Here is a 22,468-nt window from a genome sequence, read left to right as displayed (position 1 = left end):
GGTAACCAATATCCTCCCATGCAGGGTAGCTAGTACCCTCCACGTGTCACAAAGGTGGTGTTCACTTCCCAAACTGCTTACACTAAACCAAGACAAGGGAACCCTTACTACCCTTTCCCAACACCTTGAACGACCAATCCCAAGGCTTAACCTAATGTCAGGGTTAATTTTGTGCAACCTTCTTTCCCACAACAACAACAGTTATTTGAACAACTGAACAAAACAAACCCTTTGAATTCGAACAAGAAAAAAGGAAAGAACAAACCGAAAGGGGAACCTGGACAAAGGGGAAACAACCAAGAACAACCTCCATGAGCACCAGCTAGAGGCAATCCTGCTAACCAAAATAAAAACCAGAATCAAAATAATAACAACCCACAAAAGCAGAACAAGAACATGAGCAGGGAAAATTTTAAGGATGGAAATTTATCTTAAAGTTTAGAAACCTTGGCGAATCTTACTAGTCCATAACATGCAAACTATAAAATGTTTAGCGATATGTTTGTAAAAATATTCAAATTTCTAATGATTTTATATAGTCTCTATAAAAAAATTGGTGATTTTTAAGGTAAAATAATTTTATCATATAAAATTTGGGCGAATAATTTTTTGGGAAAAATGGAAATTGGCGAATCTATTTTTGGGAAAAAAAAAATAAAAATTTAGCCCACCTACGAATATTAGCCCCTAAAATATTCCCTAAACATGAGTCTAAGGACTAATCACACTTGTGCTATTTGTGGGGAATATGGGCATTACACCCATCATTTCCCTCAACTCCCCGAGTTAAAGAGGATGAAAGAAGCTAAGGGGCAGTCAAGACCAACTCAACAACCTGCAGTCATGTAGAATTCTTTCCCACACTAGGGAGTAGTGAACACCAAACATGAATTTTCCCCCCATAAGTATCAAAATCAAAGTGAGGGAAATTCTAATAACCCAAACAATCGTGACATTTTCATGGTTGGAGAAGATATTTTCTTGCCAACACGAAATCGAGATTATGGAACCCCTCCAGAAACCAACCCTTCCACATCAACTAGAGCTACCACTATGACCCCTTTGACGTCACCTCGATCCCCTGTAGAAACCATCCCACAAATGATCAAAATGTCGCTACATTGTGTAGGACATAATTCAAAGGCATCTCACAATTATAACATTGTCAATGATATAGCTCAATCCCCGTCAACTATGTCAACAATGGAAGTTTTGAAAACTTGCCTAACCTAGCGAAAATCCCTCCTTTCCACAGTAGGCATAATCAACCCTTTCAATTCACATTTAATGGATTTCAATTTGGATAATGCTACACCACACCTTCCATTGATAGTTGCCTTCCAAATTCCAGTCACCATTTGGAATATCAACATCCATTATTACATCATTGATAAGGGGGAATGTACCTGTATCATGTCTAAATCAGTTTGGTAGAAACTAGGATCCCCCAAGCTCACTGCATCACAAATTACACTCAGGGCATACGATGGGTGCCCCTTGGTCCCCATAAGACCTTTTCAAGATGTTCCGTTAGAGCTTGTGAGCAAAACAATTATCATAGACATTGAGGTCTTCGATGCCAAGCTAGATTACAATACCCTGTTAGGTCATAGCTACATGTATGCCATGACTCGAGTAGCAACTTCAATATTTCATATCATGATGCTCCCCCATGACGTGAAGACCATTAAAATAGATAAACGCACATACTATGAGAAGAAGACATCCACCACCATCGATGGTGTATTACCCTTCATAGGATCCCAGAGATATTTGATTGCATCTTTCACTGAAGTAGGGCCAAAGATGTTCAAGGCATCATCACTCCTTGCCACATACCCAGGAGTCCCACATTTAATTGAGCCCACACCCACAACACTACTGAATCATTTTCTTGTTTTTCAACCAGCACCATAGCATCCCAATCCCATCCTCATGACCTCCCACAACCCTAACATCATTGAACAATGTTTTTCATTTAGATGAAGATAAGTATGCCTGACAATACATATCTGAGTAGGAATCTGACAATACATGGATCCACGTCATAGACACAACCATCCGAATAGAAAGGATTATGTTTATGGATCCATGACATGGACGTAGCCATCCGAATAGAAAGGATCATGTTTACAATAATGAATAATTAATAACTCCACGCAGCCTAAATTTATCAAACGAAACCTAGGGTCTTCATCTATGTCTCGATCCAACCAACGTACAAATCCCACCATGTGAATAGATGTGTCAGAGTTGAACATGGTAGAAACCACCTGATTACCGGTCAATGATGTGAACCTATCGTTGAATGCGAGGAACCTACCATTGAGGCATGAAAGCTCCAAGGTACTAAAAGGGAGTTTCTAGATCATCTTCCTGGATAATGAGTTGGAGTCGATAGGAAGTGATCCATCAAAGGAGGGCCATAATGTTTCCCACATCATCGACACAAAACATAGGATTTTGTAGAGTTGGCAAGAGTGATTCAATATTTTTGTAGAAAGAGTCAAACAGGGTATAAGTGGTTTGAATTTGCAGGTGGGACTTCTCTTGAACATATCAGCGACACGACTCCAGGATTTGGAAATATTTTAATTAAAATAGGATCAGAGGTCATGGTGACAATATATAATCAAATGAGAGGCAAATGGATTCCCCAAACCTAGCAAGGAAAGTGACGAAGTGAGGATAACTGAAACACGACATGAGATACATATAAGTGTCACGTTCAAGAGTGACATGCTGCCTTTTATACGAAATAAAGAATATATGTTTCCTTCCAATTTTCCCCACTATTTCTAGCAAGTACCACTTTATTTTTAGTCTCAAGCTTGAAGAGGATACCATATGCTTTCATATAAGTTCATCCTTTAGATGAATCCATCCTAGTATTTATAATAATCCCTAGGAAGGAGTAGCTTGATCTCATCATGGTGACAAGTCCTTTGTCGTTTTAGTTTTACGATCTTGACATAGGGCTAACTCGACACATTTTTCACGTTTAGAGAGTTTGAAAAAGAGGAAAAAATAAAACTCCAGAGGTCCCTTTTCATAGGTAGTCTCTCGAATCTGAAAAGGTAGAAAACAATATTTAAGAGAACTCCTTAGTCACATGTGACCAAGGTATTCCTTTTTTTTGCATTAGTCTATCTCAGTCTGGAAAAGGGTTAAAATTATACTGAGTAGATGTCTCTTCATTTACTTTTACGAGTTTGAAAAGACAAGTACTCAAGAATCTTTTCATATTTCAAGAGTCAGAAAAGAGTTGAAAGATGACTCCAGTGGGGTTCCTTTTTTGTTTATTTTTTACGAGTCTGAAAAAGAGATAAAATAAAAATCGATATTTTATACAAAATCATATTTTAGCATTATGATACAGGTAATACAGGTGTTGTACTTGATGGCAACTCTCTCAGATGACAAATCACAGTTCAGGCCACTTAGAATGAAGAAAGAAAGGTATACGCAGGTTCATCTTGACCAACCTGTGTATACACACAGGTTCATTGAACAAAAGGTGCGTATGTGTACACATGCACTTTCACGGAGGGAAAGGTGCGTACATGTTGGAAAACTAAATTTTGGTTTGTGGTATTTGATCCATGGTATTTTGATATTGATCCATGGTATTTGATCTAAAGTGTTGACCCTAGGTATTCGGTCCACGGTATTGGTTCTAAGTGGTTTTGGTCCATGGTATTGAGTAAGGCCTAGGACTATAAAAGGAGGAGAAGAACATTAGGCAATGGCACTTACGAATTGCATATCTAATGAAGAGAAAGATCTAGATTACAGGTTATTGGGTTATGGTGCATAGCTGGATCTGAATCAAGGATGAACCTGAGCGCTTGATGAAGAATAATTTCTATTTATGGGTCAAGATCTTAAGGCTTGAAGAGAAGTATCTTTGTGTGGTTTTGATATTTTATCTTAATAATTGGCACATGTCATAATCTATAAATATGATGATCTAGGTATATCTGATGTTTGAATAATTGTAAAGGTTAAACCATCATTTACAGATCTGTACGCAGGTTCCTTATAGCAAAGGCGCGTATACACGCAGGTTCGACATTTCAAAAGTGCGTATACATAGGTTTTCCTTGATACAAGTGCGTATGCACGTAGGTTCGTCACATTGAAGTAGCGTACACCTCATAAAATATGCTTTAGCTACTTCTGATTGCTGTTGCAGTGTTCTGGGTTCTGGCTTGGGTTCTGGTTTGGGTTCTGGTTTGGGTTCTGGTTACAACATTCAGAGAAGTGATTGTTTGATTCACTTTTTGGTTGGTGCAAAGGAGATTGGTTGATGTAGATATATTTGATGTTTGATTGATATTATTGATGGATCCAGTTTGAAAATTTATGAAACGTGGTCCTTGGATGAAAAGAGAAGGTTGTAGCCTTTTGTAGGTCAGCACTTACATACTAGTACATCAACTAGTACAAGAGCTAGGGGGTTGTCGCTCCCTTCCAGGAGAAGCTAGAGAATGAGAGAAGTTTGTAGACTTCTGCAGGTAGAAGCCTATGTACTGGTATAAGACTGCACCAATACAAAACATTGTAAAAAGAAGTTTCTTATTAAAAGAAAGATAGAGACGATTGCAGCAGGTCGTTTTCACCCACATTGAGTTTCCACCTTATATCTTGTGTTCATGTGTGTGACTATCTATTCTATTTTTACTGCTCCTAGTTACTGTTTATATGGTTCTAATGCACAGATTAAAGATCAACTTATGAAGAATTAACTAAATTATAATTTTACACTGTATACACTAGTTGCCTTATATACATCTGCGTATACACGCAAGTTTCATTAACTGAAGAAGCATATATGAATTAGAATATGGAAATGAAATATTATTGACTTGCTAATACTGATTCACCCCCCTCCGCCCCCTCTCAGTATTATTTCCAACAATTGGTATCAGTGCCAGGTTCTTCAGAAGAAGCTTGATTGCTTGAAGGAAGATCTATCATCATGAGTCACTACGAAAGAGAGGGATCCATTAGACCACCAATCTTTGATGGGAGCAACTTTGTATATTGGAAGGTAAGAACCATAGCCTATCTTCAATCTCTTAGAACAGATGTTTGGGAAATCGTGGAAGGAGGATACACATTTCCATCAGCAATTCCTACAGATACGGTATGTAAAAAGAACTATGAAACAAATGCCAAGGCTGTCAATACATTATTGGGGAGTTTGTCACAATCAGAATTTGTCAAGGTTATGCAGCTCAAAACTGCCAAAGAAATATGGGACAAGATCGTTCTAAGCTATGAAGGAGATGATCAGGTAAAATGTGAAAAACTACAATCTCTCAGAATTCAATATGAAACTCTCAAAATGCATAATGATGAAAGTATAGCTAATTACTTCTTACGTATAGATGAGATTGTTAATCGCATGAAAAAATTGGGTGAAGAGATAAAAGAAGTTACTGTAGTTGAAAAGGTTTTAAGATCCTTGTCTTCTAAGTTTGAATCAAAAGTTTCTTCCATAGAGGAAAAGCAGAATCTTCAGAGTATTACTATGACACAGCTGCACAAAATCCTAACTGCTTTCGAAATGAGAAAAGGGGGTCCATCAGATATGAGAGAAGCCACATTCAAAGCTTCAGGAAGAGAAGAACTCAATGAATCAGGACATATTTCAGAAGGAGAGGAAGAAGCAAACTTTGTCAAGAACCTTCAACGAGGTTCTGGAAGATTCAGAGGTAAGCTACCTTTCAAATGCTTTGCTTGTGGAAGAGTCAGTCATTATGTGGCCAAATGTCCTCATAAAGATAAGCTTGATAAAGGTAAGGAATCAACAAAATGGAATAGAAAACAGAATGTAAGTAAGAAGAGCTATTATACGCATGAAGATAGCGATGGTTTATCAAATAGTGATGAAGATGAACATGGTAATGATTATATACTTTTGATGGCTTTTGAAGATGATGATTTCTTGGATGCTTTAGATGAAGATGGTCTTTATGAAGAAATTTCTAAACTTAAAATTTGTTTAGAAGAAAAGAATATGATTATAGATACTCTGACATTCCAACTTGCTGAAAGGGAAAAACACAATGAAAAATTAGAATGTGAAATTGTGGGTCTAAGAAAAGATATTGAGAAAACAAAAGCTCTCAATCTCAGATTTGCTTTAAGATCAGAAACTTTAGATGAAATTATCAAAGTGCAGCGTTCTTATCTAATAAAGACAGGTCTTGGATATACTAAAGAAGCATCTCAAGCATAAAAGCCATCAACCTCCAAAAGCTATCTTGATGCAGCAAGGAGAAGTGAACAGTTTGACAATCGTCAGCAAAGGCATAAAGTAGATCACCAGGTAAATCGGGTTCAATCTACTTCAAGGATGAACAGAAGCTACAACCAACCTTAGGTAAATCATACTCAATTTGCTTCAAGAATGAATGTCAATGGAAACTACAATCACCAGGTCAGTAGGTTCGATAATCGCAGGAATTTCTTTAATGGCCAATGTTTTTCATGTCATAACTTTGGACACAAAGCTGCTTAATGTGTTGCTTACAAGACCATTATGACTAGAGAAGCACAAAATCAAAGGAATGTGACTGGGATCATGAAAAGGAACTAAAATAACTTTTCTTCTCTTGAAAATGAAATAGAATGCTCTATCGAAAAATTATCCTGAGCAGATGAAACATTCAATCACTGAAATAGGGAGGAGCCGGGAGCAGAGCAGAGTGAACAGCTAGGGTTTTAGATTATTGCAAGGGTTGATCTACATGAAGGGATGCAGAGGAGGGAGCTCCACTCCCTCCTATAAGGAGGCCGTGGCCATCAGAGGCAAGAAACCTCTAGAAAATGCTAGAGGTACTGCTGAGGAAGGGAAAAGGAATATGGAAGAGGAGATAGATGGAACCAAAACCAAGGAAAATAATAGCACAAAAGACAAGGATGAAGAAGACAAAAAACAGGGAGAAAAAGACAAAAGAGAAAAGGGACCTTGTAAAACTAAAGCTAAGATCACACCCAGAGTAGTATTAAATGATCCTGCTCTGCAGGCGCACAGGGATCACATGCGGACTTATGCTATCATTTGTAAATTCATGGGATTATGGCCCACTGAAAAAGCTTTACAGACATGGATCAAATACCACTGGAAACCTAAAGGGAGCATTGACCTACATCTTGGGTCAAAGGGATTCTTCACTGTGGTGTTCACAAATATTGAAGACAAAGACAGAGTGTTTGAAGGAGGGCCCTACTTCTATGCAGCAGTAGGCCTCTATATGCGACCATGGATGATGAATTTTGTCCCAGAGCATGAGACTTTTACTTTGGTCCCGGTCTGGGTAAAACTCTATTCTCTACCTCTTGATTATTGGAAAACTGAATCGCTAACTGCCATAGGCAATAAATTAGGTCATTTTGTTAAAGCTTCTGAAGCGACAAGAAATGGAAAATATACTTCCTTTGCAAGGATATGTGTGGAAATGGATCTATCCGGAGCTCTTCCGGATGAGGTAATCTTGGAACTTTTTGATAAAGAATGTGCAAAAACAGTAGACTATGAGCATATTCCATTAAGATGTCATAGATGCCATGAACATGGGCACCTATTCAGAGACTGCCCTCTCAGTAAAGTAGAAAACAAGAGCAAAGCTAATACAATGAAGGACAATGATAGCTTCCACAAAGTGATAAATAGAGGAAAAGGCAGCAAAAGAAGGCCAAAGTAACATCAAAATGAAGGGCAACAGGTCAGTTAGAACAAGTTCCAAGTTCTTGAAGAGGATGAAGAGATAACAAATGAAGACCAAGCAATGGGAGGAAGTCCTGGGGAGAAGGAGAGAGAAGAAAACCATGAACAATCTCAGGATATTGATAAACAAAAAGAAACTATGATGAGTGAGGCAGAACTGGAAATGACCCAGAGTGAAATGGAATTGGAGGACCATGAGATACAAGAGATTCTTGACAGGGAACACCTAGATCTGGAAGGGTTCTTGATACAGGGAACCACGGGTGAGGTAGAATCGCTACCTCAAGAAGAGCTCAATAGAATACAATAGTTGTTTTTATGGAAAAATCAGGCTAAGAGGTTGGAGAAAGGAAAAAACATTGATAAGTAGGATAAAGGAGGTGTGAAAATGATGAAAACAGCTCCTGGATTAGCAGCTAGAAACCCAGGAAAGAAAAGAGGTAGAAAAAAGCAGAATAAGCTATTGATGGAATGCGGAAAGCTAATGATAGATTTAGGTAAGATGAAAGATCTAGCCAGCTACTCCTTTACAAATATTTAATTATGAAGTTCACATCTTGGAATATCAGGGGTCTAGGTAGTAAAATAAAATAGTGAATTCTTAGTAATAGAATGAAACAAGCAATGCCGGATATAATCTACATCCAGGAAACAAAATGCTCCAATCAAAAGTTAAGACAAATACATAGAAAATGGCTCAGTATATTTGAGTTTCTAGAAGTCAAAGCAGAGAATACAATAGGGGGAATACTCACTCTTTGGAACCCCCCAAAAATTGGCATAATAGATGCTAAGGCATCTAGGAACTATTTATTAGTAGTTATCCAGCCTATAGGATATAGGGATACCTATCTGGTCACGAATGTTTATGGCCGTCAAAGAATAGATGATAAACTTAGGTTTCCCTTGTGGATCTCAGGGGTAGACTTGTAGGAATACCTTGGATCATGGGAGGGGACTTCAACATGATCAAATCACTTTCGGAGAAAAAATGGGGAACCATAGCTCTAAGTAAAGACTCTTTAGCATTGCAAACCTTTACAGATAATATGAAACTAGTTGATACTGATACGAACAATGGCCTCTTTACCTGGAACAATAAAAGAGGAGGAGAGTCTCATGTAGCCTCCAAGTTAGATAGATTCATTATCTTATAGGATCTTATGCTCATAGATAAGGAAATAATAGCAAGAATTCTCCCCTTTGGAGGATCAGATCACTGGCCGGTCCAACTGGAGATCAAGGGCATAAGTACTCCCAGGAATACACCTTTTAGATTTGAGAATATATGGCTTTCCCACCCAAAATTCATCAACAATATTGAAAAATTGTGGTTAGAAGATTTGCAGATTCAGGGAACAAGAAAGTTCCTTCTATACAAAACATTAAAGCACATCGAGCTCAAGTTTAAAGATTGGAACAAGAATGATTTTGGCAACATTTTTATGGGAATAAAATCTGTTGAAAACAAAATGCAAGAACTCAACCAAGCACTGATCACAGAAGGCTTTGATAAAGTCAAAAGTGAACAAGTTGATAAACATCATCAAGAATGGGATAATTTGTGTACACAAGAGGAAATATTTTGGAGACAAAAGTCTAGAGTTCAATGGCTAAAAGAATGAGAGCGTAACACTAGATTTTTCCACAGATCCACCATGGCAAATAGAGCTCACAACAGGATCTCTTTGATCAAGGACAAGGACGGGGAGCTTCATATCTCCCATGAGGATATTGAAACTTTGTTAGTTCAGCACTTCAGAGGCATAACTCACGAAAAAAATTAAGATAGAGAGAATTTCATCAGGGACTTTACTAGACGTATACCTAAGCTGGTGTCTAGAGAGGACAATTTCAACCTTAACAAGCCGGTAACTGAAGAGGAGGTCAGTGAGGTCCTCAAAGATATGCAGAGTGGCAAGGCACCAGGCCCAGATGGTTTCAATGTGGATTTTTTTAAAGCTTGCTGGAATATTGTTAAACATGATATTTTGAATGTAGTGGAGGATTCCAGGTTGAACAAAACTATTTTGAAAGTGCTCAATGCCTCCTTCATCTCCCTGATCCCTAAACAGGACAATGCTCAAACATCTGATAGGTATAGACCCATAGCTTTATGCAATGTGGTATACAAGATAATATCCAAGGTAGTGGCCAACAGACTCAAACCTGTAATTCCTACTCTAGTTTTAGGGGAACAATCAGGTTATGTGGAAGGCAGATAGATTCTAAATAACATCATTCAAGCTCACGAGGTGGTTCACTCGTTAACTAGAAAGAAGCAGGTTGGAATGATCATGTAACTGGACATATCCAAAACTTATGATAAGGTGAACTAGACCTATATCAAGAAAGTTCTTACTGCTTTTGGATTTGATCATAACTGGGTTAGATGGGTTATGGGCCTGGTGACTTCCTCCTGCTTTTCAATATTGGTTAATGGCTCTCCCTTTGAGATTTTTATTCCTTCAAGAGGCCTCAGGTAGGGAGACCCACTCTCTCCCTTTCTTTTCATCCTCATGATGGAAGGACTTGGTTGGGCTATCAAGCATGCTAAAGTAATGGGTAAGATTAAAGGCCTTCAACTAACTGAGAATGGTCAGGCACTGACTCATCAACAATTTGTAGATGATACCATGTTACAGGGAATCCCCACAGTCAAAGAAGCTCTGGCCTACAAACAAATCCTGAATGACTTTGCCATGGCTACTGTTACACAAAAATATCATCACCATGACTATCTGCAGTCAGTATGGGTCTATCAACACTTATACTGTCCTCCTAAGCAAGTCTCAGACCTCAGCTCTTCAAGTCAAGCTTTGAAAATGAGAGAAAGACATTAAAAATCAACAAAGCTCTGGTTCTGCACTTTCTCTCAATGTTACCTGCGGTCCCGTATCCCTTGTTCACAAAAACTGCGGACCTGCCCGCTCTGTCCCTAAGGGAGTGGGTTCGGACCCCTGTGAAAGTCAAAAAGGCGCAAGTTTATCTTAAAAAACTCACTTTGGGTTAATTCTAGATGATTCTAGAAGGAGTTTTGACGTGGATTGAGCGCTCCCAGGTGGTTCATGCATCCCAAAAGAGAAGGAGCTAATCCCTTGATGAGAGGAGCTATCCCTTTGAAGGAGGGCTTTATCCCTTTGAAGGGGGACCTAGTAACTTCCCTCCATTGCACTATAAATTAAGGCATTGGGCTGGTTGCTAGGGAGGTTAGAAGATGAACATTTTTGAGGGTAAATGCTGGTGAAATTGAGTCTTCCTAGTTAAGCTTGAGAGGAGAGATCACATACCTTTTTGGCTTCATTGGGAAGAGAGTGAAACTTGTCATAGAGGAGACTTCTTGTTGGACCCTGGGAGGAGCTTGTACAGCATGAAGGCACACGTTGTAAAGTTCTTCTTCATTTGAATTAATACAATCAGATTCATTTTTCTCAACAAAGTGTCTTATGTCATTTGTTTCATGAATTCCTTGATCATCATGTTAAGTATGTTTTATGATATTGGCTTTTCAGGTGCTATTTAATTTGTTTGCTTGTTTGTGTTTGCAGATTCGCAACAAGGGAGCTCATTTGGATCAAAGGAGCGAGGTTTCCACAAACTTGCATTGGATCCAAGGTAGGCCTAAACACTTGATTGCCTTTGTTTATGAATGCATATTTAGAGAAAGATAGTTTTTGATTGGCTTGCTTGTCACTAGATATCGTTAGATTCTAGGAAGGTCTATCTTGTCCGCAAGATCAACTCATTCTGTGTGACAGCTACAGGTATGGAAGTTAATCTCTCCAAATCAAAAATCTTTTTCTTTAATACCAATATTTCTATTCAGAGAAATATCTCCAGAATTGTAGGCTTTCAGAGGGATTCTCTCCCTTCAAAATATTTGGGAGTTCCTCTAACTGCTAAATCGATGCACAAGAGCATTTGGGGACCGTTGGTCAACAAGATGTAGGATAAAATCATAAAATGGACCATCAGATCTTTAAATCTGGCTGGTAGGTTGTTTCTCACAAAGGCTGTGCTTCAATCAATCTCTGTTTTCATGTTATCAGCTCTCCCAGCTCCAAAAGGAGTCTTACGTCAATTCAAAAACATCCAAAGAGACTTTCTTTGGGGTAAGGAGGAGACAAACAAGAAATGGGCCTTAGTTTCATGGGAAAAAATCTGTAGACCCAAGAACCATGGGGCCTAGGCTTGGATGATCAGGAGATTCTTAGCAACATTTTATGGGCCAAAATTTGGTGGCGTTGGGTTAAAGATCCAAAGGCTCAATGGGCAAGTATCTAGAAAGAAAAATATGCCAGCTCTTGGCAAACTAGTGATCTCATAAGAATGTCTGGAAATATAAAGGGCTCATACATCTGGAATAAAGCCTGGGAGAACAGAGTTCTAGTACAAAATAATAGTTTCTGGGAAATTAGAGAGGGAGATCTAGCACTATTCTGGGAGGATAAATGGCAACAAGAACCAACACTGTTAAAAGAGGACAATCTGGGCCTTAAGCACGAGATAGATACCCAAGGATTAACTAAGGTAAATGATTTCTGGGATCATACTCATAATACAAGAAAGTGGAGAATCTGGAGAAACATAGATCGCAGGGATGACAACCCCTTGAAAACAAAAGCAGAAGCACTTATGAGAATGTTGGAACAAAGAATGATCTTAGTAACAGGGGGGTAGGACCAACTAAGATGGGGCAACAATAAAGAAGGCACCTTTAATCTTAAGGAAGTAAAAAGTATTCTCCTTGAGTTGGATTCCAATGTTCCAAATAGGGTCTGGCAGAACCTTTGGAGGCACCAAGGGCGGATGAAGATCAAACTCTTCATGTGGTTGGTTCATCACAAGAAAATCTTGACTTGGGATAATATTAGGAAGAGGGGTGTTCTAGGGCCTTCCATATGCCAGCTCTGTGAAGCACAAGAGGAGACAATGGAGCATATACTCAATAGTTTCATTTTCACCTCCAGGTTATGGGATACATTTGCCACCATTTTCCAATAGACCGATAGGGATAAAGGGAGTATCATTAATACCCAAAACAATTGGAGAAGAAACTTTTCAGATTATGAATTTCTTAGCTCGGCTTGGGCCCTAACGCCAAGCTTCATTATATGGAATGTTTGGAAAGAAAGGAACAAGAGAATATTTAAGGATGAAAAGAATCCCTCTCATCGCCTGTTTGAGCTGATCTTAAAATAGCTTAAGGAGACGGTTGGTGCCACAGTGCATAAGCACCCTAAGAATCCTCCCTCAGAGGTTGATTTAAGAATTCTCAAGCAGTTGGGTATGCAGGGGCTTATTACTCAAGACCTGGATAGGAAAGTATTCACAATGGAAACTGAGAAGGATTTCTGGCATCCTCCCCCGAAAGGTTTTCTGAAATGCAACATTGATGGGGCTTCAAAAGGCAACCCAGGAACTGCTGGTTTTGGAGGGGTTTTAAGGGATGAAGAAGGACACATTCTCTTCATCTTCCATTTCCATTTAGGAAGAGCCACCAACAACATGGCTGAATTAATGGCTTTGCAGCAATGCTTATAGTTTCTGAAGCAGGAAAACTGCTTAAATGTAATCATAGAAGCGGATTCTGAGTTAATCATCAACTCAGTGAAAAGAATTAGTTGTGGAACAGTGCCAGAGAAAGTCTCAAAACACTAGAGGATAATCCAGGTTTTCCAAAGAATTCAGGGTCACCTCCAAGGAATTCACACAGTAAGTTTCAACCATGTTCGTAGGAAGGCCAATAAACTGGCGGATATTCTGGCCAACCAAGGTGTGAGCTGTACAGAATGTAGGGTTTCGATGGAGTGGCAGGAGTTGCCTCAGAGCAGACTAAAAGCACTTTGTTACGATCAAGCGGAAGAGGAAAGGGAAGTGTTTCGAAACAAAGCCAAGGAGGCAAGTTCGAAATGAATAGATATCATAATGACTCAGTATTGTTTTTCAAACTGGTCCTTGCTAGGAGGCAGACCACTATCGGCCTCAGAAATCCCCGGTGTAGGTTGACCAGATTTCTCAGTTTATCGGGTGGTTAACTAGTGGAAAGGATCCGAACCTTCCATGGTTTCAGGTTCAGGCAAAGTAGAAAGGTTGCAAGGGACAGGAATCTTGTCTCTTCCGGCAGCCATAATTTTCCTAATTTCCATTTTTGGGAGGCAAAACTGCTTCCCAGGTGGTTTTTTCTTGATTGCATGGCTCTCAAGTGGAATATGGTTTTAGCGAATTGGAAGCGATTCCAATCAACTTCCTACACGTGGCAGGGGGTGGAAATGAATACCGCCCCCATTGCACACTAATGTCTAGAGACCTTGAACCATGCAATATTATTCTCAACTGTCGGATTTTGCTAAGCGGATCTATGGACAGGAATGATCGGGCAGTTTGGTGGGATGGATCGTTAAACACCGAATGTCTTCGCTGGGTGATATCTTCCTTTGCTGTTGGATTGTGCGAGGACAATGGATGGTTCTGATTATACATGTAAGTCCAAGGAGCATATGCGTGGTAAATTTTGTGGATTTTCACAAGTTCTTCTGTCCTTTTGGCACAAACATTGTTTGTTCTCTGAGGGTTAGGAGGTTACCTTTGTAGGGTTGGAGGTTCATGCCTAAGGCAGTTAGCAATTTAATTTTCCTGGGTCCACAGCGACGGGTGGAAGTTTGTACAATATATAAAATATTTTCTGGATTAATGAAAATGAAGGATCGACTCTTGCTTCAGCAAAAAAGAAATAGAATGCTCTATCTGTAACAACTTCGGTCATGAAGATTCTGAATGCAGGAGTAACTTTTGGCAAACATTTCAGAAGGAGCAAACTTCATTAGGTCCCAAAACATGGAGAAAGAAATAACCGCAAATAGAAAGATGTGGTATAGCCTTGTATGCAGAAGGACAAGAAAATCAGTGGTACATTGACAGTGGATGCTCAAAACACATGACAGGTGACAAAGAAAAACTTCAGTCATATAATGCCTTAGAAAAGGAAAAGAAGGTATCATTTGGAAATGACACTCCTACAGTCATTAAAGGTAAAGGCTCTGTTCTCTTAAAAGAAAAGGTTCAAGATGGGAATGTTATGTATGTTGATGGTCTAAAGCATAATCTATTGAATGTCAGTCAAATGTGTGATCAAGGAAATGAAGTAGTATTTCGATCAAATGGATGTGTTGTTCGTAAGCTTGATATAGGAGAAATAGTGATCAAAGGTGTAAGAACTCCAAAGAACTTGTACATTCTCAAGGGAGGACAACAACAGTGCTATCTAAGCAAAAATGATGAACACTGGCTATGGCATAGAAGACTGGGGCATCTAAGCTTCCCTCAAATAAGAAAAGCATGCAGATACCAAGCGGTTCGTGATCTTCCAAATATCCACATTCTAGAAAATACAATATGCAAATCATGTCAATTTGGTAAGCAAACCAGAGCACATTTCCCTGAAAAGGAAGGATCATCTAGTAAGCCTCTTGAACTTGTTCATATTGATTTATGTGGACCATCAAGGAAAAAGTCACCCCGTGGAGAAGAATATTTTATATTGTTCATTGACGATTTTTCAAGAATGTGTTGGATAGGACTTCTAAAGCATAAAGATGAAGCATTTGAAAATTTCAAAGCTTTCAAAGCTTTAGTTGAAAATGAATCAGATCGCAAAATCAAATGTCTCAGATCTGATTGAGGAGGAGAATTTACCTCAGATGAATTTTTTGATTTTTGTGAAGAACATGGAATAAAAAGGGAATTCTCCATCGCAAGGACACCTCAGCAAAATGGAGTGGTAGAAAGGATGAACATAATTGTTCAACAAATGGGTCGGGCTATGCTAGATGAGTCTGGAACTCCTGCAACCTTCTCAGGTGAAGCTACATTCGCTGTCGTCACTATTCTCAACAAAACAAACATTCGGGTAAACATCACTCAAACTCCTCATGAACTTTGGTATGGTAAGACTCCTACTATAAAATACTTCAAAGTTTTGGGAAGCAAATGCTACATCAAAAGGACTGATGAAAACTGTTAGCTCTGCTATGCAACGCTGATTTTCTAAGGTCAGAAAAGATCATAGTCTGATTGGCTACGTTCAAAGGGAAGCTCACATTGGTCACTTTTCCTCTTTTTCCTCTGCCCTGCTCACCTCTAAACCCTTTCCATTCCCTAAATAAACCCTCTGAAATTTGACAAAGTCCCTTTTAGCCCCAGTTCTCAGCGCAAAGCCCAAACCCACCATAAAACCTCACCCATACGCCTTCACGCGCTCATAAACCCCTCATAATTTCTTCGCTATTTGATCATTCCCCACCGATCCAACAACTCCCGTCGCATCCGATAAAGGTGACTTGTCTACCACTCCCCACCATCAAATCATGTCTGCCAAGATCTGATGGTCTTCGCCTTCATCATGCCAGCAACTTAATCGAGCGTTAGCGGGTGAAGAGAACGATTTTTCTTTCTCATTCACTGCTATGTGTCGATCGCTGAATGGAATCGCACGACCCCGGGCATTTACCACTTTATGCCCGAAAGGGGTGCGATGGAAACCATTACTGCCCAACCAATCCGCCCCGCCCATTAAATCCCGTGCAGATCAGTAGCCCGGTGACCGTCCGATATGTTCGCTGAAGATCCAATGGCCCCAACTCACCTCGCTCTCACCTCGCCCGATAGCCTCCATCGAGCCATCTTCGCTGTTCATTTCCCCGATCCGATGGTCATTCTTTCTTCTCACCCAAATCATCCACCTACCCATGCATTCCACGTCCTCTGACCATTTTGTTGCCCAAAGAAAGAGATGACCAGCGCCGCCATCATCAGTCACAGTCAGACCCAAAACAACCATATTTAATAGAAAGCATGGCCAAGGGAGAAAAGGACTTAGCATGACTCTGTAACTGAATTTATCAGTCATAGACTCCATCGGTACGAGCACTCCAACCGCCTAAGAGGACAACACATCACTTGAACAGAGCAGATTCACCCACTGAATCAAGTAACCTCATTTAGAGACTCCATCAGGTAGTTAAATGCAGTTGGTGGTCGATTATGACCCTCCATACCTAAACGGCCAAGTGCCCTTGTAATGTAAATCTATAAATATCCAAAAGCAAGATGTAATCAATGTTGGCATTTGATGTAAGGTTCAACTTCTAGAGACTATAGACATTTTGTCACTTGCAGCGTCTCGTCTTCATTTTTAGCTAATACAAGCTTCTTTTCCTGTTAACTGCTCACTTTCCATTCTCCTCCGTTCCAAGCTTGTACCTGATATGCTGTGTTCTTAATCTCTTGATGCTTAGCACTAGATAACTGTCATCTTATCTCTCTGTTAAAATGTTGAATGTATCACTGAACAAGTTACTCAGGTTTCTTTCTATCTAATGCCGGAGAGCTGTCATCCTATCTTTGCATTAGTAGATTAGATTTACAGGTTTCTTTACTAGCTGCAGCTGGCCATCACATGGTATTGTGCATCTGCTAGTGTGGTTAGTATTCTTCATATTCACTTAATACCTCAAACTGTGAGCATTGGTGGTCTAAAGCCTTGTAGTCTAAGGGTGTTCACACATGTTTGGAGTGAAACGATGTAGAAGTGGTTATCTAGGTTGAAGCAACCATCATTCCTTTCATTAAACCTACAACAATAGTTGAATTTATATGTTACCAGGCATATCCGAGCTACAATCTAGGAGAGTTTCTTGGAATGCTAACATAATTGGCGCCGCTGCCGGGGAGAGGAGATTGAAGTTAATTTTCCTTGGGAGAACGACACAGATCCAGCTTTGATGATTGAGAGAGTCTGGACACATTTTTGGTTGTAATCTTCTATTTGGCAACCCTACTGGAGGACGAACCTTTTGGCGACTCCACATCACAGTTCTAGCTTAGTTTGTGAGACACACTCAGAGAAATCCTCAGAAATCACCAACTGACCTAGTGCCTGACCTTGAGAAGATTGTCAAGCAAAGCAAGATATCACAAAAATGAGCATCAGGATCAGGTAAGCCTAAACAATCTTATGTACCTCTGCAAGAAAGGCTTGTAGCTAAGAATGCACATGTTGAAAGTATAGCGCCTAGCACTATCAGTGAAGAAATATTCTCAGAGATTCATAAAGCTCCTTGTTCAATAAGTTCCCCTTTGGATCTCAGTCCAAAGAAAACCTCCCTTTCAGTCCATCATATTTCTTCAGCCTTGTCATTTATTTCTCAACCCCCTACCTTCCAAACTGCCAGTACTTTTCCATTTACCCCAGTCATGGCAGGCCCACAAGCACCCACAAAGATGGAGAGAATCATAGTTGCTAGGTATGGACCCCTAGTCCTGCGTATTCCTTTGAATGCCATGCCTACAGGAGAATATCAGAAATACATGCCTAAGTTCACTAGTACAGAGGGAGTAATAGCTGAAGAACACCTTGAGTCCTTTTATAGCTATGCCGATAACCTAGATATTAGTGAAGATGATGTGTGGATGAGAGTATTTGTCCAAACCCTTGATGGAGAGGCTAGAATGTGGTTCAGAGAGCTGACCCCTAGGTCTATGGCAGACATTGAAGCATTAGATGATGTGTTTTTAAAACATTGGGGAGATAAGAAAGACCTTCTATATCACCACACTGAGTTTGGCAACCTGAAAAGGGAAAATGGGGAGTCACTGTCTAACTTTAATAAAAGATTCAATTGTATGTATAGCAAGATACCAATTGAAGTAAAGCCTACCCCCACCTCTGCCGAGCTCACCTATGCCAATGCCTTTGACTCTGATTTCCGCCTACTATTAAGAGAGAGAAGATGTGCTACTCTAGCTGAAATGCAAGATGCAACCTTGGAGGTGGAATCCAATCTCATGGCTGTAGAGAAACTCAAAGGACATGCTGATAGAAGGAGGCAGAGAGGTGAGTCTTCCTCTTCTTCTTCATCTTTAGAACCTAAAATAGACAAAATGACTAAAATGATAGAGTCATTAGCTGCTGAAATATCCAAACTGAAGGTTGAGCAGAGTTCTGGGAAAGCAAGGCTTCCTAATACATTTTCCCCTAGAAATCCAAATCCATTCAAAAGAGCAAATGAACAATTGCAAATCATTCAGAGGGGAAAAGAAGCGAGTGAAGAACAAAGGGTTAAGACTCCTTTCCAAAATGTAGTCATGGAGGAGGAACAATTTGATGAAGAGGATAAGATTCCCTGTATGGAAGACAAGGGTAGTGTTGCCTTCTTGACATTAGCTACCTATCAGGAGTCATTACTCAGGGACCAGACCAGTCAAGAGTAGGATAGAGAAGTTGTTCTACAAACTAAAGACCAAAAAAGATATAACCTAAGGTCAAGAGCAGGTAATGTCAAAGAGTATCCTGCCAAAAGAGTTGTTGTCCCCACAGAGCAGCAGATCAGCAAACATAAAACACCAGCAGGTGATCCCATCATCCTCAAAACACCAGCTGAAGAGGTAAGAGGTCCTGACAAGTCCCCTTCCCCTTTCAGTTTTGAATCAGAAGTCCAGAAGTTAAAAATATTTGTATCTCTGATAGAACTTGTAAAGAGTTAGGTCTTTAGGAAGCCTATCCTTGATGCCCTTGATCTAAAAGCATCACGAGCATCCAATAACCATGTGAATTTACAAGATGATAAACCTGCAGTCGTGCTTAGCCCAATGACTTAACCTGCTGGTGACAATTCCCCATCATTTTATGTCTCTTTGACCATTCATGAAAAATCCTCCACAATTGTTTGCTGGACACAGCCAGCCATAATCTGATGCCCAAAGCTATCATGGAAGAGTTAGGCCTTGATATTACAGACCTTATCATGATTTGTTCTCCTTTGATTCAAGGAAGGTGAATTTGGGGTTAATAAAAGACCTAGCGATCACCCTAACTCAGCTGCCCATGAAAAGCATAATGATGGATATTGTGGTAGTAGATGTACCCCATAAGTTTGGTATGCTACACTCCAGAGGGTGGATTAAGAGGTTGGGTGGGACATTGCAAAATGACTTGTCTTATGCCACTATCCCAGTTTTTTGAGGAGAAAGCAGAAGACTATACAGGGAAGCCCAGCTGGCCTATATCATCAGTGATGAGAAGAACCCCACTAATCATCCCATTTACACTGTGGACACTGATTTTGGAGCATGTATTCTCCAAATTGAAGAATCCCAGAGGGCCTCGGTGCAGCTCAAGAAAACAGTATGCCAGGCCATGGAAGAAGAAGGGACACAAGCTTGGGATATGTTCTTTGATGGAGCATGTTCAAAAGAAACTGCAGGAGCAGGAGTGGTGTTGGTGTCTCCAAAGCAAGAAAGCACACATCTATCTTTCAAACTGACTTTCCAGGTCACAAACAACATAGCAGAGTATGAAGCTCTAATATTGGGCTTAAACGTTGCCAAAGACAGAGGGATCAGAGACATAAAGGTGTTTGGAAATGCTAATCTCATCATTCAACAAGTGAACAAAACATTCCAAGCAAGGAACCCAAGGCTGAAAGCATACAGAGATGAGGTATGGAGACTCAAAAATGCTTTTGATAGTTTTTGTAGCTCATATATTCCTAGAGTAAAAAATCAGCTTGCTGATTCCCTTGCTATGTCTGCTAGCATGTTCATCCCTCCCATGCCCCCTAAATTGGTTGATGAAGTCCATGTAAAATATAGACCATCCTTGCTTGATAATGTCCAGCACTGGAAAGTTTTTGAGGATGATGATAAAGTAAATAGGTTTTTGCAAGTCATTGATGAATTCTTTGAAATGAAAATTGATCAAGAGAATGAAACCTTGGAGAAAAGTTCCCAGCCCCAGCTAAAAACTAAGATTGGCCACGACAGTATTGTTCAACTGCCTAACAATCATATACCAAAAGGGCTAGTGCCTCTAGAGAAGCTGTTTGACCTTAATGATGTGCCTCATAAGATTGCCCAAAAAAAAAATCAGCCTGCAGCCCATAGACATAACATAGGGAGTCGAAATCATCCAAAGTATATAAATCTGTCTACTCATTTGTCTGCTGCCCAAAGTTTCGAGTACTGCACCTTAATGAAGCAATTTTCCAATGTCTTTGCCTAGGAATACAGTGACCTTAAAACTTATGACAAAAATATCATCCAACATAAGATCCCATTCGAGAAAGACACCATTCCTTTCAAGTAGAAGCTGAGACCCATAAATCCTTTTCTCCTCCCTTTGATTGAAAAAGAAATCAAGAAGTTGTTGGTTGCCAAAATCATAGTTCCTCTAAGATATTCAAAGTGGGTAGCCAACTTGGTGGTGGTGAGGAAGAAAAGTGGAGAAATCAGGCTGTGTGTCAATTTTAGGAATCTGAACAAATGCTCTAAGAAAGACAATTATCCTCTACCCAAGATGGAGCATTTGCTACAGAAAGTCTCAGGAGCCAAAGTTATGTCTTTCCTAGATGGATTTTCAGGGTATAACCAGGTTTCTGTACATCCAGATGACCAAGAAAGGACTGCTTTCACCACTCATTGGGGCACTTTTATGTACTCTAAGATGCCTTTTGGGCTGATGAATGCTGGGGCCACCTTTCAGAGAGCTATGGATATAGTGTTTATAAGAGAGAAGGATAGGTTTGTCCTTGTCTACCTAGATGATATAACAGTATACTCCAGTATCCATCAAGATCATTTGCAGCATTTAAAGAAAGTGTTTCTGAAGTGCAGGAGGTTTGGGACATTAGTGAATCCTAAGAAGTTGCAATTTGATTTAGAAGAGAGCAAGTTGTTAGGACACATTGTTTCTACTGTAGGTGTCAAAATTGACTTAGAGAGAGTGAAGGAAATATAGACCTTGTCTGTCCCAAGATCAAAAAAGGACATCCAATCCTTTCTGGGGAAAATAAATTTTGTAAGGAGGTTTATTCCTAATTTTGTAGAATTGGTAAAACACATCACCTCTATGCTGAAAAAGGGATCAGAGATCAAATGGACTAATGCAACAAGAAGATCTTTTGAAGCCATCAAAAGGGCTATTATGGAAGCTCCCACTTTGATCAACCCAGACTATAGCAAGGAGTTCCATATCTTCTCCTTTGCTTCCTATGACACCCTTGCAATAGTCTTATTGTAGAAAGATGATGAGGGTTCAAAGCATCTAGTGGCATTCTTCAGCAAAACATTAAGGGATGCTGAACTAAGGTATGATATCATCGAAAAACAGGCCTATGCTCTTATCAAATCTTTAAAAGCTTTCCGAATATACATTCTGCACTCCAAGGTAGTTGCATATGTGCCCTTTGCTTCAGTGAAGGATGTCCTAACGCGGCTGGATGTTGATGGAAGAAGAGCTAAATGGATTGCAAAGCTCATTGAATTCAACACAGAATTGAAGCCCACCAAGCTTGTCAAGGGCCAGGGCCTTGCTCAGCTGATGGCTGAAGAAAATTACAAAATGCTCGACATAAACTTCTTGGGTACAAACTTAGATGACAGACAAATAGGGGAAGAAATAGTTGAACTAGGGAAGAACCAATCATTGGCAGAGAATCTAGCTTCTTGTGAATGGTATTCTACAATAGCTCAATTTTTGCTGAAGCTAGAAGTTCTTCCAGGCCTTAGTTCAAGCCAAGCTAGGACTATTAAGCTCAGAGCAGCCAAATTCCATGTTCATGAAAAACTGCTCTACTAGAGGGATCCATTTGGAATCCTTTTGAGATGTCTGGACAAAGAACAATCCGTATAGGTCATGCATCAGTTTCATTCCAGTATCTGTGGAGGACATCA

Source organism: Pinus tabuliformis, chromosome 4_1, assembly GCF_031772625.1.
Source record: "Pinus tabuliformis cultivar Carrire ecotype Pingquan chromosome 4_1, CPIR1, whole genome shotgun sequence".
In the NCBI taxonomy this organism is placed as follows: domain Eukaryota; kingdom Viridiplantae; phylum Streptophyta; class Pinopsida; order Pinales; family Pinaceae; genus Pinus; species Pinus tabuliformis.
The sequence above is the reverse complement of the archived record's forward strand: the minus strand, read 5'-3'. Positions refer to the sequence as shown.